We start from the raw sequence: 16,112 nt of genomic DNA, 5'->3' as shown, positions 1-16,112 counted from the left end.
ACTGCACCCTGGTTCCCCAAGAACACAGAGGTGTCTGGTATCAAGTGGTGATGGTGAGAAGCAGGTAAAAGTGCTGGGGGGAGTGGCATCAGAGTTTGGAGTTTGTCTTTAAAAGTTAAAAGAAAAACTCCAGCATCAATGAGAGTTTTTCCACTGACCTTTACAGGTATCAAAACAGACCCATAAAAAGATTTTGATCACTATCTCTAATTACAGAGAAGAGTGAATCATTATAAACATTTGTTTAAAAAATCTTTTGAATAAGTAACAATCAGATTGAACTGCCAGTATCCTCTGGATAAGCTGATGACATAATTTAAGATTTAGGAAAAGATTAACTTTTGAATGCATGAGTGCAGTCACTATTAAACTAGCCAATAAGAAACTTCTAAAAATTAATAGCATTTACTGTAAAATAGCTTTAGAGAGACAAGCTGGGTGAGGTGTTATCTTTCATTGGACCAACTTTGGTTGGTGAGAGAGACAAGCTCGAAAGTTGTCTCTCTAATATCCTGGGACCAACACGACTACAACAACACTGCATATTACAACAGCTTTGAAGATCTCTGACCTTCTTTATGCATCCCAATTAGTGCTGGTTGTAACTTTTCCATCAGAACTTTTTTTTTAAATGGAAAATTGAGACTTTGTTTGAATTAAAATGTAACATGAAAAGTGGCTGCTTTAAAAGAGAGAGAGAGAGAGAGAGGCGTCAAGAAAACTGTTTTTTTTCAGCAGATTCTGGCCAAACTTTTTTTTAGATTTTTTGCCAACATTTGGGGTGGGAGTGGCGGAAAGGAGAGAGCTTTTGATTTTTCAATAAAAAGTCAGCATTTGACAAGAGAAAAAAATTCTGACCAGCTCTTATTCAAATACTGAGCTACATTTCCCATGGCTAAAATTATTTAATCAGTCTATACTTCTTGCTGGGAACTGCAACATTGCCACCTTCAGGAGTTCAAAAATCTTGAGTGAGGAACCCCCAAAATCATAAGATTTATTTAAAAATAAAGAGAGAAATGTTTTGTCTTTATATTTGCCTTCTTGTTTTTGAGACTTTAGAGTTCACATTTTCAAGCTTTTCTCTGCAACCCTAAGGGTGAGAAACTTACTTTAAAAAAAAAAAAATGAAAGGTGAGGTTCTCACATAATCATGTGACTCCAGGAGCTGGTGCTTTAAGAAAAAAAATCAATATCAATAAAATCACCAGAGTTGGTAGGGAAGTAAGTAAGTAAAATGATAGATCTTAGTGAGGATCTGTCTTTGGTATGTAATAGTAATATTGCAAGCAGTGGTTAAATAAGGGGTTTACCATTCAATTTGTTTAGTTTAAACCATACAGTTCTAATATTTATACAAAATAACCTAAGAAAATAAAAGTTTGTGATGAATTTTTCTTCTGACACGCAATAGAATAAATACGTGAATCGGTATTTTTTTTTTTAATCACTGTCTCAACGGAACAGAGGCTATTAGAAAGCTTTGTTTAATTACCTACCCCTTTAAACAGCAAAGTAGGCAAGAGCAGTGTGGCATGGAACAGCCTTATCGTGGAGGTGTGGGGGAGAGGGAGGTGTTCGTTTTCCGAGTCATCTCTGGGAAAGAAAAATTGTCAACATTATGACAGGTGTGAAAATGGTCATTTACTTCCCTGGTTTCCTGTTGAACATGTAGTTAGAACATTTAAGACACCACAAACTCTTATCATGACTGTTTCAGTATTTATACACAAAATAAACACCAACCATTTAGCATAAGCCTGGGTGTCTTAAAAAAATAAGTAAAATATATGGAAGAGAGCCCTCCCAGGTGTAACTCTGCTAACCGAAAGATATTGGCTTCGGAGGAAAGATTACAACAGCTAAATATTTATGGTATGACTGGGCAATGATTAGTGGGGACATTATAGCAGTCTGCAAATATCTGAAGAATAATACCAGCGAAGAATTCTTTAGGGGGATAAAAATGGAGAGAGGCATAACTAGACTTGGCAGAATTAACTGTTTATTTTAACACTTTTTTCTGATTTTGTATCAATTTAAATTTTCACAGTTGCAGAAAAGTATGGGTTTTATGGTTGGGAGCGTCAGGCAATGGCGGATGGGATATTAATGACAGTAGACACTCAGATTCAGAAAAATTAAAGCTTTATAACCATTAAAACACAAATTGTCAAAGTCACGTCAAAATATAGCTTAAATCAAACTCCAATATGTTCTCAAGCAGCATTGTTCTCACTTTGCTTATTTATACATGGTGATAGTTATCGATGGAAATAGTCTTTCATCGATTTGTGTGTATGGTGAAATCCATGTTACCAGCCCTTACTGAAAAAAATCAAATCCTCCCAAGCCAAGGTATAACTAAAAGTAATGGAATAAAATTAAGAAAGAGAAAATGTAAGCTAATTTCAGGAAGAACTTCCTCACAGAAAGGTCCAGTAGCCTGTGCAGTAGTATCCCAGGGGAAGTGCTAATAAGCCCCATTGTTGTGAAGGTTCATAAGTATACCAGGCAAAACACCAGAAGGGGACAAATTCATATATTTCTGTAAGTCCTTTCATCTGTAAATTCTAGGATTCTGTAAAATCTGAAGATAACAGTTAGGTTGGGTAGTAAAATGTGAAAGCATGACTCTCCCCTGAATCACTTACTGAACAACACTGCTTGAGGCTATAATTCCCCTTCTGAGATATCTAATGGTACCCCAAAGCTTTGTCATCACTAGCTGCAGTTCAGTTAAAATTTGCAAGCTTGTGTTCTACACAACTGAAGACCCAAGTTGCCAAACCTCACGTATTGGTCCTCAAAATTATTTCCAGGTGGTTTGTTGCAGGTGTAACAGGGATCATTGTATCCTATCTCTCACAGCATGAGGGACAATGCAAGCCTGATATATAGCAGGATATATAACACAAGCAGCTGCGCCGAGGTAATGGAGTATGTTGGTATGCTAGCTCTCAAGCATCAGCTGAAGTATAAATGAACTTGACTTTGGAAGTCTTGTTCTTGTCCTTAGTGGCCAGCTGAACGCTTCAGAATGCCACCACTTAGTATGTTGCCATTCCTCGTCTCCACACAACAGAAGCCTGGATTAGGAATGGTGGGTAGGAGGGCATGTTACAGGAAAGGATCGAGGTACCCTGGCAGAGACATGAGGAGGATGCTAGTAGGCTACTTGTCAGCACTGTGGCTAGCTTTGACAAGGGGTATTAAATCCTCCACTTCCTGGGAAGCAAATCCACACACAGTTTTAAAATAAATAGGAAAACGAGGGGATAAAATGCCAAACACTTTACAGTAGCACCTTTCAGATCATACTAAGGCTGTTTCACTCCCAGGACTTCTCTCTGTTTCTGGTCATTTGAGGGATGCGGTTAGGGTGACCAGATGTCCCGATTTTATAGGGACAGTCCCGATTTTTGGGTCTTTTTCTTATATAGGATCCTATTACCCCCCACTGCCTGTCCCGCTTTTTCACACTTGCTGTCTGGTCACCCTAGATGCGGTTAAAACACTAAATCCGGATGCCCCAGCCTCTGTTTAAAATCAGCAAACATGGATTTTACTTGTCTAGCAGCCCTAAGCGCTGGCCTACAAATCTCACCTCTAGGAGGCCTCAGAAGTAACAGAGAATTTGCACGCTGAGATTTCTTATTGCTACGCTGTAAGATTACTGTGTTAGTTAAAAGCTTAAAAGGCTTGAAAAAGCTGGGCTGGAGAGTTAGTGAAAGAGAGAGCAGTGTTTATTGAGCAATAAAAGAAACATTATATTTCACTGCTCAGCTAAACTGCTCTACAGAAGCAAATCCCTATGCCTTATAATACAGGGCGTAATAAATATACTAATACCATAACAGGGTCTGTTGGAAACAATCAGCAAGGCCCTATCTCAGTGTAATCAAGCCTTCCATAAAATTAAGGTCTAGCTTGTGCTCCCTGCTTTATTGTCTGACAATAGAGCCTCAAGGCTCCTTCACTCAGGACGTGTTTGAGTGTCTATTATGAAGTTCTAGTTGGGTTCACCTCTTGAACAGCTGCACTCTGGTTACCCTCTCTCAGGGACATCTTTCCAAGGCCAAGGGTTAGGTTTCCTTCTAAGGATTAAGCGTTAGGCTCATGTCAACAAGGTGGTCGTGGAGATATAGGCGAAGCAGGAAGGACTTATGAGGCTGGTGGAGAAAAATCCAATGATTTTCAGACAGTAGATTAATCCTGATAATACCGTGTTGGGTCATTTTTTCTAATGAGTCAGTTGGGTCAAGTTCCCCTGGCAACCACAAAGTCTGCCATTAATAAAATTAAAAACTCAATCATAATTTCTAACCTCCCTTTGCCCCCTTTCAGAGGCTAAAAGATAAATAGCATGTAAAAATGAAAGCCTCTTTTTTTTGCCTTTGTAAATATATTCTTGCTTTTTCACATTCCTCCCCATCATTCTGAATTCTTCTGACCTTCTCCATGTTGCACTGGGCACCGTGATATCCACAACATATGGACTTAATTGTCTGATAGAAACAGGACAGTAGTCAAGGTTTTCCACTGACCTTTCACAGTTCAGTCATGTGTATATTACTTATCTGTGTTACTGGCTGCATCCACACATCTGTACCTGAGTTGGGCTGGTTAAAAGCCTTTTTCCCTCTGCCAAGTAAAGTAAATAGTCTCATGTTGAGACTCAATCTGACATTACGGTTGTTAGAGCTGGTTGAAATGTATTCTTAAGGGGTCTTTTTCTAACTGAGTTTTGTGTGTGTGTGTGTGTGTGTGTGTGTGTGTGTGTGTGTGTGTGTGTGTGCGCAAAATTTATGTTTCGTTTGAGATTTTGGGGTTATCCAATATGAAAAAAAAAAGTTTTCCAAAACTGAAATAAAACAAAGCCTGAACATTTTTAGTTTTCAAACCAAAAACAGGTTTTTAAAAACTGAAAAATGCCTGGATTTTGGTTTTGCTTCAATAAACCAAAAAAATTCTGTGAAAAATTGTAATTGTGATATTTTTTCATTCTTTACATTATTTTGCATGAAAAAAATACTATTTTCCAATCATCTTTAATCATTATTGAACTTCCAGATTATTAATTAGCTTTCTCTAATTTTCTTCTGGTCATGTTACACAAGGTTTTTCATTTGATGGAAACAAATGAAGAGATTATGGGGCAAACCATGCTTACTCAAACAAGTAATCCCACCAAAGTAAATGAGATTCCTCACAGGAATTGGATTCCAATTATATAACCGGTTCTATTTATGTCAGTATTACATTCTGGATAAAAAAAGCTTTGTAGGTTAACATGAAGCTGGAGATCATGAACCTACCAATGATGGACATCCAGAATTAATATTTTTGTGGCCAAAATATTGGTATATTCATGCCACCCATTTGATTTAGCATGGCTGTAAAGAATATAATGATAGAAGACAGATGGTCTTATGGATAAGGCAATTCACTGAGGTTCAGGACATCTAAGCTTTGTTCCTGATTATATCATAGGCTTCCTGTGTGATCTGGGTAAGTCACTTGATTGCTCTGTGCCTCAATTTGCCCATGTGTAAAATGGGGTTAATAATAGTCCCTGCTTCAAAGGGGTATTGTGAGGATAAATTCATTAATGGATATGAGGTGCTCAGATACTACAGTGAGGAGTTATATTAAGAAAGCCTACAAATACAATGAAACTTGATCTTCTTTTGCAATGATCTACTGATTACCTTTCCATCTCATGTAGTGACAAGTGGCATCTTATCAGTATAGCAGAATCATGTTACATCCAATCTCAAGTGCTTAAAGGAGGAAGGAGTGAGCTGAATCAGTTAAAATAAGTTATTTTTTTCCATATTAACAGTGTTATTGGTTTCTCTCCAGAGAACTACATTTGATTCATGATGCAACAGCAAATTGAAGTGCTGTTCATTTTATCTTTGAACCACATTTTTCCTGAGTTTCAATAATGCTTCATTGAGGACAAACCCTGACAAGTTTGCAGGGTAAAAACTTGGTGTGTGGTGGGGGAAGGAAGGAGTTAGTTATTATTAGCTCAAGACGCATTTTTAATCTGACTCATTGGATGTAATTCTATTCTTGCTTACATCAGTTTACTGTAGTCACTTCAGTGGATTCACAGCAACGTCTATGAAAGAACACACCTCATTTCCCCTGGCCTGTAACTTTAAGACAGCCAAACTCATTTAACTGGATTTTTTTTAACTCACCTTTAGGATCAGACTAAATATGATAAATTTTAGCCATAAAGTAAATTTTTGGAGAAAGTGGGTTAAAATAGAATGACTTTTTTAACCTAGTCGTTTGCAGTGTTGTGGTAGCTATATTGGTCCCAGGATATGAGAGAAACAATATAGAAAAGGATAAAACATAGGTAAGATACTACCTCACCCACCTTGTCTCACTCTACCTTGTCTTTCAACTTAGGTTTATTATGTTTATGGTGTTATCCAAGCTCTGAGGTCACTCATAGTCATCACGAATGGGATTTACATCTCAAAAGAATCTTAGCAGTTCACACTTTAGGTGACTAGGACAATCTTAAAATATATATTTCCTATTTCTTGTAGGATTAAAGTCTCATTTTTAATGTTACAGCAACAGTTTTTCTATGTTCCCTGATACCACCAAGCTATCCCTCCATTTCTCTAAGGTAGTGGTGCACATCTGTAATATATTATGGAAGTAATTTGCACTTAATTGCGAAGTGCATTGATTAGACCATTGCATAATAATTAAACTTAATTAACTTTTTACAGTGCATTGGTGTTTAAGTGACATACTTGAACTGGCTTATCAGTTCTAATTAAAATGCTTGTTTGAGGTGTTTATCTTAAAGTGCTATCATCATATCTTTCTAATTTCAGGTGAAGGCAAGACTGGGGATTAACAAATGGGTGTCAGTCTTTGACACAGCATGAGTCACCGAGCATTCTCAATTGTTTCCATGTGTATGTCATCAAATGTTCATCTCAATTCTATAAATAGTGGCCAATCTGCTTCTTTTCTCTCCCCACAAATTAAACAAGATGTGTAACATTAGTAGAGTATAGTAATGGTGGAAGCCTCAGTTGTTAGCGAGAGTCATGCAACAAACACTAAGGGAATAATTGTGTTTTCTAGGATGTAATTTCAGGCACAATCTTTGTAAAGCATTAAATGATGGCATCTCATGACAAAGGGTAAAATTCTGAGGGATTACTCAGAATAGAAGTTAATAGGAGTTTTAGTTGGGTGAAAAAGCTTAAGGACTTAGAGTTTGGCTTAGGACATACTGTTTTAAAAAAAACAAAAAAATAGCAAAACTTATGCTGTTACATGTTCATGGTTAGAGTAGGGGTTTGATCCTACCTCCATTAAGGTCAGTGGCAAAATGCTTATTGACTTGAATAGAAGAGGATGGAGTCCTACGTATGTGATTATTGATCGGACTTTCATAGCCAATCTTCACACTAAATAGGAGAGTCACTTATTTATACTCTTAAGGGGTAATTTCACCTAACTCTACACTGTTTTAAGAGTATACAGTTCAAATTATTCAAACTTTAGAAACTCAAAAAATTTGAAATGGGAGATTAAAGTGAACTGACTTAAAATATAAACAGCACTTTATTATTGAATCCTAACTCAAATGCAGCTCTGAACAGAGACAAGTTAACTTATATTAATGAGGAGAAGTGTATATATTTGATCTGAAGTTGTAAGAGCAATAAAAGGACACTAGCCAAATGGAAAGAAACCTGCAAATAAACCTTAATGTTATAGTCAGCGATTATGAACCACTTGGACAATGAATAGAGTATACTCTGCATATGCCATAGCCATTTTTTAAAAAGTATATATGGCGGTTGGTCAGAGCTTTCTAAACAAGAAAGAGATAATTAAGAAAAGAATGGCTAAAGCTTTGCTGGCTGCCACCTATTTCTCACCACTCACCTAAACGTTTAAAAATATGACAAGTTTCAGAGTAACAGCCGTGTTAGTCTGTATCCGCAAAAAGAAGAACAGGAGTACTTGTGGCACCTTAGAGACTAACAAATTTATTAGAGCATAAGCTTTCGTGGACTACAGCCCACTTCTTCGGATGCATATAGAATGGAACATATAATGAGGAGATATATATACACACATACAGAGAGCATAAACAGGTGGGAGTTGTCTTACCAACTCTGAGAGGCCAATTAATTAAGAGAAAAAAACAAAAACAAAAAAACAAAAAAAAAAACTTTTGAAGTGATAATCAAGCTAGCCGAGTACAGACAGTGTGATAAGAAGTGTGAGAGTTTAAAAATATGGTTAGCCAGCTGTGTTCTAACCCACCTGTAATTTATCCATCTCATCTAAATCATCTATTTTAATAGCTGTTCAACATTTTTTTTTTAAAAAAAATAGGAGTAAATGGAAAGATGAGAGCGAGGCTGTAGGATGCAGTGGAAAGGATTCAAAATTAGGAATTCAGAGGACCTGGGTTATATTCCCAGTTTTGCTTCAGACCTCTTGTTGAACTTTGAGCCTCGATTGCCCATCTGTAACAAATGGAGATAATGACGTCCATGAATGTTAAGACTAAGCTGAACTGCACCAAAATATAGAAAAGCAAAACAACAACAAAATATGATTCAGCTGTAACATATTAAGAGATGCACCTCCCCTGTTCAAATAAGTTGAGTTTTGGATTTTCTATAGCATGTGGTTGTATATACAAAATACAGATCAGCTGCTTGCATAAACAGAGCAAAACTGATCACTAGGCTTTACCTCATCCTGAGAGTTCCTCAGCTTCACAGATGAATAGAGCCAGTTGAATAATATTAATGGGATTATTTGTCTGGCAGATTTTGCCCCTCCCCCCATCTTTTTTTTTAACTATATTGTTTGACTAACCTTTTATTCAGCATTTCCCCAGTTTAAAGAGTTGTTCCAAGAATTTGCACAGTCACTTCACCAAATTCATTCTCTGATGAATCTTTCAGATAAAATATTTTTGCAGAAAAAATGTTTTTCTTTTATTCACCCAGTTTGGTGACCATGGAACATACAAGGAAAGACCCCTTGCAAAGCTCAGGAATGATACTCAAATTGATAGGGTTTTTTTTTTTTTTTTTGCCTCTCTCAAGATTTTTTCCTAGCAGGCTGAAAATAAAATGGTAGTAAGATGTTAATCAGAATATCCAAACATGCCCCGATGACTGCAGTGAAGGGCAAACAGAAAAGTTTCCTTATTTCACTACTGAATTTTTAAATATCCTTTTAAATATCAGTCTGTCTCCACTTTAAAGTTTGATAGAGGGGGAGAAGGGGAAAAGAGAACATCTATTTTTAAGCAGCAGGAGAGTTCAAGACCTGTTTGGTGGTTAGCTTAGAGCTTGGTTCCCAATGTTCTTAGTGATTTTTTTTTTCTGGAAGCGTGAAATGTCATAAAGCACCACAGTGATGCTTTTATGAATGGCCCATTTGTCTCCTTCTCCCCTGGCAGTCCTCTTTCACCCCAGACTTGTCCAGAAGCCCAAAGCAGTTTAGCAGATATGGCAGCTAGCAACTCCTGCTCACATGAATTATGAAAACTTTAATAGAGCTCAGGTGACTTTTACTTTATTAGCTGATGCTTTTACTTCTAACTATTTTTCTTTTGTATGAGAAGGGAGAGCACGAGGAGCTGTTATACAATATTCCAAGGCACAAGCCAGTGCATCGATCAACCATTAACAAGAAAAATTATGATCCTAAATCAAACTCCAGGTGTAAACATCCCTGAATTATATGCGTAGTTGAAATTCAATTCTGAATTTTGCAAAAGGACCCTGTCTTTAAAATGAGCAGAGCAAAGACCAGATGTGGACACTCTTGAACTTCAGGGGTTCATGATCTATGTGTAGTTCCTGGTGTAAATTTTGCAGGTTGGGCTTATCTCTTCTTAAGAAAACAAAACACTATTTAAAATATTCCACACCTGGGTCACAAAAATTGTAACACTGTTGATGAGAGTGCCTCTTAACCCCCTTGTTCAAAGAGGCCAAAAATAGTGTCTTTCACAGACTGTAGGAGGCATATGTTAAAGGTTTCAGTAAAGTTTGTTTAATTAGAAGGGTTAGCAAATCATTTCAGAAGCCTTACTAGCAAATCACCTAAGAACGTCTTCTGGATCTGATTGTTAAAATCTGTTTCCACAAAAAGATTGCCCTTTACTCTTTCCAGCAAGCCAGGGACGCTTGAAACTGAAGGGATGGCTTTTTGCCCAGACAGAGAGGAACTGAAATAAGTATGAGCAAGGTTAAGAATTTTCTTTATTGAGAGCACCTGCTCCTATTTTATATGTAGCTGTAGTTAAAAATTCCTTCAATACAGCATGCTCTGTTCTACAGGAGTGCAATGCACGTCTTTTGGTACTGAGAACTACTCTGTGACCTCTGCTGCGAAGGACTTTCCTTGCTCCCTCGAAAGGATTTAATTCATTTCCAAACCAATGCAACAAAAAGGCCTCTTGCGGATACACACACACACTGATTCTTTTAAAGTCAGTTCATTTGTGGCATGCGCTGACAAATGGAAGAGATGCATTCACGATATTTCAGAGGAAGAATTACTGAGCATAAGGGTGAAGGATTAAAGGCATAGGCCAGCTTTGCTCACACAATTTTGCCGATAAAATTAAGTCCTAACCTGCAGCCCGCAGTCCTATTCTTGTGTTGGCCATGTGCCTCTGTGATTGCTACTCCATCCTGACCAGCAGCAACTTTTGCTATGGCGGTCATATGCCTCTCTTGTTCAGAGACTGACACGTGGGCTTGCTGATGCCAAAATTGGCCTTTTGGTTAGCCAAGTTGGATTAGCTTTGTGACGTGGCAAATGTTGGCTAGGGACTAGACTGAGATCGCAGCATTCATTTGGTTTGTGTGCTTTTATAGGTAAAGAATTAGGACCAACCATGCAAACCTTACTTCTGTATGGTAGTTCCCTTGACTCCAGTCACACTACTTGCAAATCACAATGTAAAAAAGAAGTCTATTTCCACATTTTTTATATGAAGATAAGCATTCCCAGCCTGATGGAAAAGGTGAAGGCTAAAGACTGAAGGGATGGCTTTTTGCCCAGACAGAGGAACTGAAATAAATATGAACAGACCTAATAACTCCTCACATGAATATGGGCTGTAGAATCAGGTCCCTAGCCTGTAATGTCCTTTAGGACAAAAAGTGCCAAATATGCACGCGCGTGAGAGAGAGAAGGTAAGTGAGGTAATATATTTTATTGGACAAACTTCTGATAAAGTAAAATTCCAATAAAAGATATTCTTTTTTCCTCTCTCTCTCTTTTTCATATCCTGGGACCAACTTGGCTACAACACTGGAAATAAATATATGATTGAACCAATAATGACGTTATGCACAAGCACTTGGACACAGGAATTGTCAGAGTAGTTCAGACCAGTATCTTGTCACCAACATGTGTCAGTACCAGATGTGCCAGTGGACGGTGCAAGAAACTCTGCAAGTTCCCTGCTCCCAGGGAAAGCTTCCACCTAATGCCCAGTACTTAAAGTTTGGCTTTATATGCCTCCCAAACTTGTTTGTTTTTAAATATTTACTACCCTCTTTGAATCTTGCTTAGCTCTTGGCCTCCATGATATCTTGTGGCAAGGAGTTCCATGGGGTAATTGTGCCTTGTGTGGAAAAGCATTTCCCTTTTGTCAGTTTTGAATTTACTAAGCTTCCCAATTTGTGTTTTTAAATACAAGATTTTATCAACATTTATGTGAAGTGAATGCTTCTACCTATTAGGTAGACAATAACATTTTAAAATTGCTCTTTTTATTAGCAAGAGACTATCTGACTCCGGAGTCAATATGTGGCTGTTCAGTGCCCTGCATGACAGAATTCATGGGTCTGAGTGGAGCCCTTCACACTCCAGTCTCAAACCACGTGAACAGGATGTTGATTGCAGGGAGGAGTGGAGGTTAGTTGCTAGGATGCCTACAGGTTAGTACTCTGGCACTGTACTTTGTGCAAAACACCTTGCCTCAAACACACAAATTACCTGTTACCCACTGTGTAGCATACACCTACAGCACTATACAAATAATCATTTAAACTGGTAGATAATTCTGACATGGCACATTCAGGGCAGTAGGCTCTGTTAGGTAAGATGACATTTGCTCCGAAGTAAGAGAGACCAACCAATTGGTTTGTGACTAAATTGTGGCTTTAGTTTTATTTTGACCAGTTTGTTTGTAGATACCGATGGCCAGCATTTCCATATACAGCCACTGGGGACTACTTGAATGGAATAACATCAAAGAGTGCTCCTCAGATATGATGAAGTGTAATTGAATCTGAGTTTCTTGCCCTATAAATATGTTTTCTGGGATTCTTTCCTCTTCCTTTTTAGTTTTATAGGAAACGATTATTGTAAATGCTCTGTTGTGCCCAATAGCCCAAAAGTGTTTTATCCCTCTCTTTCCTGCACACATTGTACCTCCGAGAGCTGCTGTATATTCTGTCAAGACCAAATCTTCATACCCAGATAAATAAATAAAATTCTGTGAAGTCCATTGATTTCCTGGGTCTTTTGAAGGGGATATTTTTGAGGGGCGGGGAGATACAATACCTAAATCTGACCATGTAGGGAAAGACACAGCTATCCCTGATCCATAATTAATTCCTTAAAGGATATAAGTATGGCAGCAAATCCAGAATCTCTTTGCAATCTGCTAAATATTACAGGAATGAATGGCTGGCATAAGGAAAGGAATGCTGACTTAATGCAACAAGTACAGACTTTCTGTTCTAACTTTTCCTGGGTTGTGTTTAGGGTATAGCTCATGGGTACTTGCTGTTTCATATTTAGGAATAGAAGCAACACAGATAGGGTTACACTGAAAAATATACAGGTTGTTATTAAATCTTTTTGTTACCTGTAGGTAAATTCTGCACCTGCACAGGACCTTAGAATGGAGAGGACTATGTTGGACTAACTCCATATAGTGCTAATGTTCCAGAATTCTAGTTTGGCAGAGGGACTCTAATATTATTGACAACACCCCCCTTCCAACCTTCACTCCAACAATACACCCATCTCTGGACCTAAAAACTACTTTGTTAGAAGGCTACATTCAGAAAGGAGTGTAAAAGAGCGAGCCTAAATTGTTTTAATTTATATTTCCCCTCTGCCCCCCAGTTCCCTTCTTCTAATAACTGAATTCTCCATTTGTCTCTTAGAGATACAATTACTTAGTGAAATGATATACCCTTCCACATTACCTCTGAATTTAACCCAGAATAATTAGGATAGTGGCCTGTAAAATCAGACCTTTTGCACAAGTGTGATTATATAAAAAATAAACCCACTGCGTCTAATTTGAGCATCCCATCGGCCTTTGTAGTTAAATCTGCAGCCCGCTATGTTAGTAAAGTCCCAGGGCCTGATACTGACTGGCACTCTCAGCAGTCATTTGCCCCAGGGCAAACACCACCAAATCAGAATGATGGTGTTTTACACCCAGTCTCATTCACTATGCATTGGTTTAAATAACTACATGAGGTACTCAGGTGCCTCAACTATATGGTGAATCAGGCTCCCAGAGCACAAAGTATTATTTTAGGTCCTATCCTTAGCTTTTTTTTTTTTTTTTTTTAACCAATCCCTCCTCCCCCCACACCCCCCACACACCAGCCCTACCAAAATAAAACACACCATTCTCCCCTGGGAAGATGAGAGAAAGAGCAAACCACATGTGACAGATGTGACTCGTATCATTTAATGCACTACTAGAAGATGCTCAGATACTGTGCTAGTGACGCTGATATAAGAAGTATGTAGAATGGAATGGACTAGCTAGATATAGTCCACTGATGTAGCTTTAATGGAACCAGCTCAGGGTCTGCCCCAGTGACAATAACTTTTTCAAGCTGCAGACACCAAAAGTTTTTTATCTTTTTTGATAGAGAATAAGTTAGCTTTGTCCTCTGGGTGGCACTTTCATCTCCTCCCTCATTGTGAGCTGTTAGCAATTTGTGTTTTTTAATTCTCATGTTGCTCTTTTTATGGCTTCTAAATCTCAAACGGGTTGTTTCTACTGATCCAGAATAAGCTCTAGCTAGACTGGGCAAGCCAACCGAAGTGGTGTTTCTAATGGACTCTGAATGTTCTGTCCCAAAGAAACAGAACTGAAGCAGAAGAGAGCCTTATGTTACCAGACATTACTGAGCTCTTGGTGTTGAAATGCAGGTGATCAGTTTCCAATCAGATAAGATGATGGCAGTTCCAGATGACCCTGCCATGAGTTTAAGGAATCTCCATGCATGGAATGTTGGGATTAGGTTTCACTTGGAGCCTGGACACATTTATAATGTTTCAGTAAATGAATAGGGAGTACTGTGACCCAGCAGGGAAATTTATGGTCCTGGTTGTGGCTCTGACAGGACTTTGGAGTGAGATATCATGGGCTTGGGAGTGGAGGCTCATCTTAAACTCAAATTGGGGTGGGGGGTGAAGCAGAGATAAAACAGCTGTTGAAAAGCTTGAGCTGTGTGTCTCTGGCTCAAAGCAGCTAAGCAGAATTTTCTCCCTGAAGTGTCAGCCATCCACCATTAGCCATTAATTGAAAAATATTCAAGCCGTATTTTCAAGGATGGATCAAGTCCCATGTTGGGAGGTCCCGGCACTTGCCAATGAAATCTTCGGCGAGTTAGTCCTCTTACAAGGAGGAGAAGGAGTATTTTCACAGGGGAAGGAATTGTTCCTAACATTGCACATTAATACTTGTGCCAGACCAAGGAGCTTTGCAACCCAGTGACCTTTCACTCTATAATTTGCAGTCACATAACTCATCTTCCATCACACCAGCCACAGCGATTTATTGCACCTTTTTGTTTTTTAACGGCTGATTCAGATGGGTCTCCTACAAGAAGCGGAAGATAATCTTTGTCTAACTTAGTGTAACTATGCATCGTAACTCCTCTTCTGCTGCTCTTTATGTGCTTGCTTGAGCTTTGGGAAACTTTGATTACAAATAAAGGTAGATGGAAAATGGGGTTGAAAGATTCCCTGGACAATTTAGCAAAATTTGGTAGTATTTTTCATCCTGATTTTGTTTTATAACAGTCCCGTTTATGGTTGCCAAATTATGTACAGAAATATTTTTTGAAAATAGAATTTTTTTGGCTTTGAAATGGGAAAATCAAGCCCAAAATGTTTAGACTGTGAAGTAATACAGTTTGTAAAACACAACAATCCACTTTCAAAAAAATTCACCCAGGTGACTAAGCCAACCAATCAGAAGTTACATAGTGGCAATACAGGAAACAAAAATCAAAGACTGTGTAAACAAAGCATTTTGCAGAACAACCAATAGGGTCTCAATTATTTTTTGTTTTAATTTGAAAGAGAAAACTTTTGAAATTTTTCCAAAAATAAATACCAAAAACAAACAAACAAAATTTCCACCGCCTCTATCTGTGAAACTGGAGAAAATGTAGAATTTGTCCTAATTTGAGTTTCTCTGGAAACTCAAAAGTCAACCAAGGTTCATCAAAAAGTTTGCAGAGGTTCCCAATTTTTTTCAATCATTTCTGGCCCAAGTTTGTTTAAAATTGGACCCACATATCAAAACCACACGAAAAAATGAAACTCTATGGACTCAACTGAGTTTGTTTTTGGACTGAACTCAAACCAGAGTTCAAGGGATTTGAACCCAAGGCAAACTGAAACTCAAACAAAAGGCATTCACAACTAGTTGAAACCAAAAAGTAACTGAATACCAAGGATGAAATCCCGGCTTCGTTGTAGCCAATGGAAATTTTACCACTGATTTTAATGGGATCAGGATTTTCATCTTGAATGCTCACCAGAAGCCCAATCTGAATTCAATCACCCTGATTTGACACTGGTAAATGTGTATGTACTAATTCCTAAAGGAACTATCACATTATCATTAACTCTAAAACTTCAAGTCCTCAGTCAGCCACTTTGGATTAACAGTTAACTTAAAATGAAACAAATATGAAACTCGGATTTACCTCTTACTTTCCTTCGGGTTAAGAACAACAACACATGTCAGCATACCTTAGATCTTTGCCCCAGGCCCACAGAGCTCAAACCTCTCCATTTAAGAA

The sequence above is a fragment of the Malaclemys terrapin genome, chromosome 14, assembly GCF_027887155.1.
Source record: "Malaclemys terrapin pileata isolate rMalTer1 chromosome 14, rMalTer1.hap1, whole genome shotgun sequence".
Lineage (NCBI taxonomy): Eukaryota > Metazoa > Chordata > Testudines > Emydidae > Malaclemys > Malaclemys terrapin.
Note: the sequence above shows the minus strand (reverse complement) of the source record.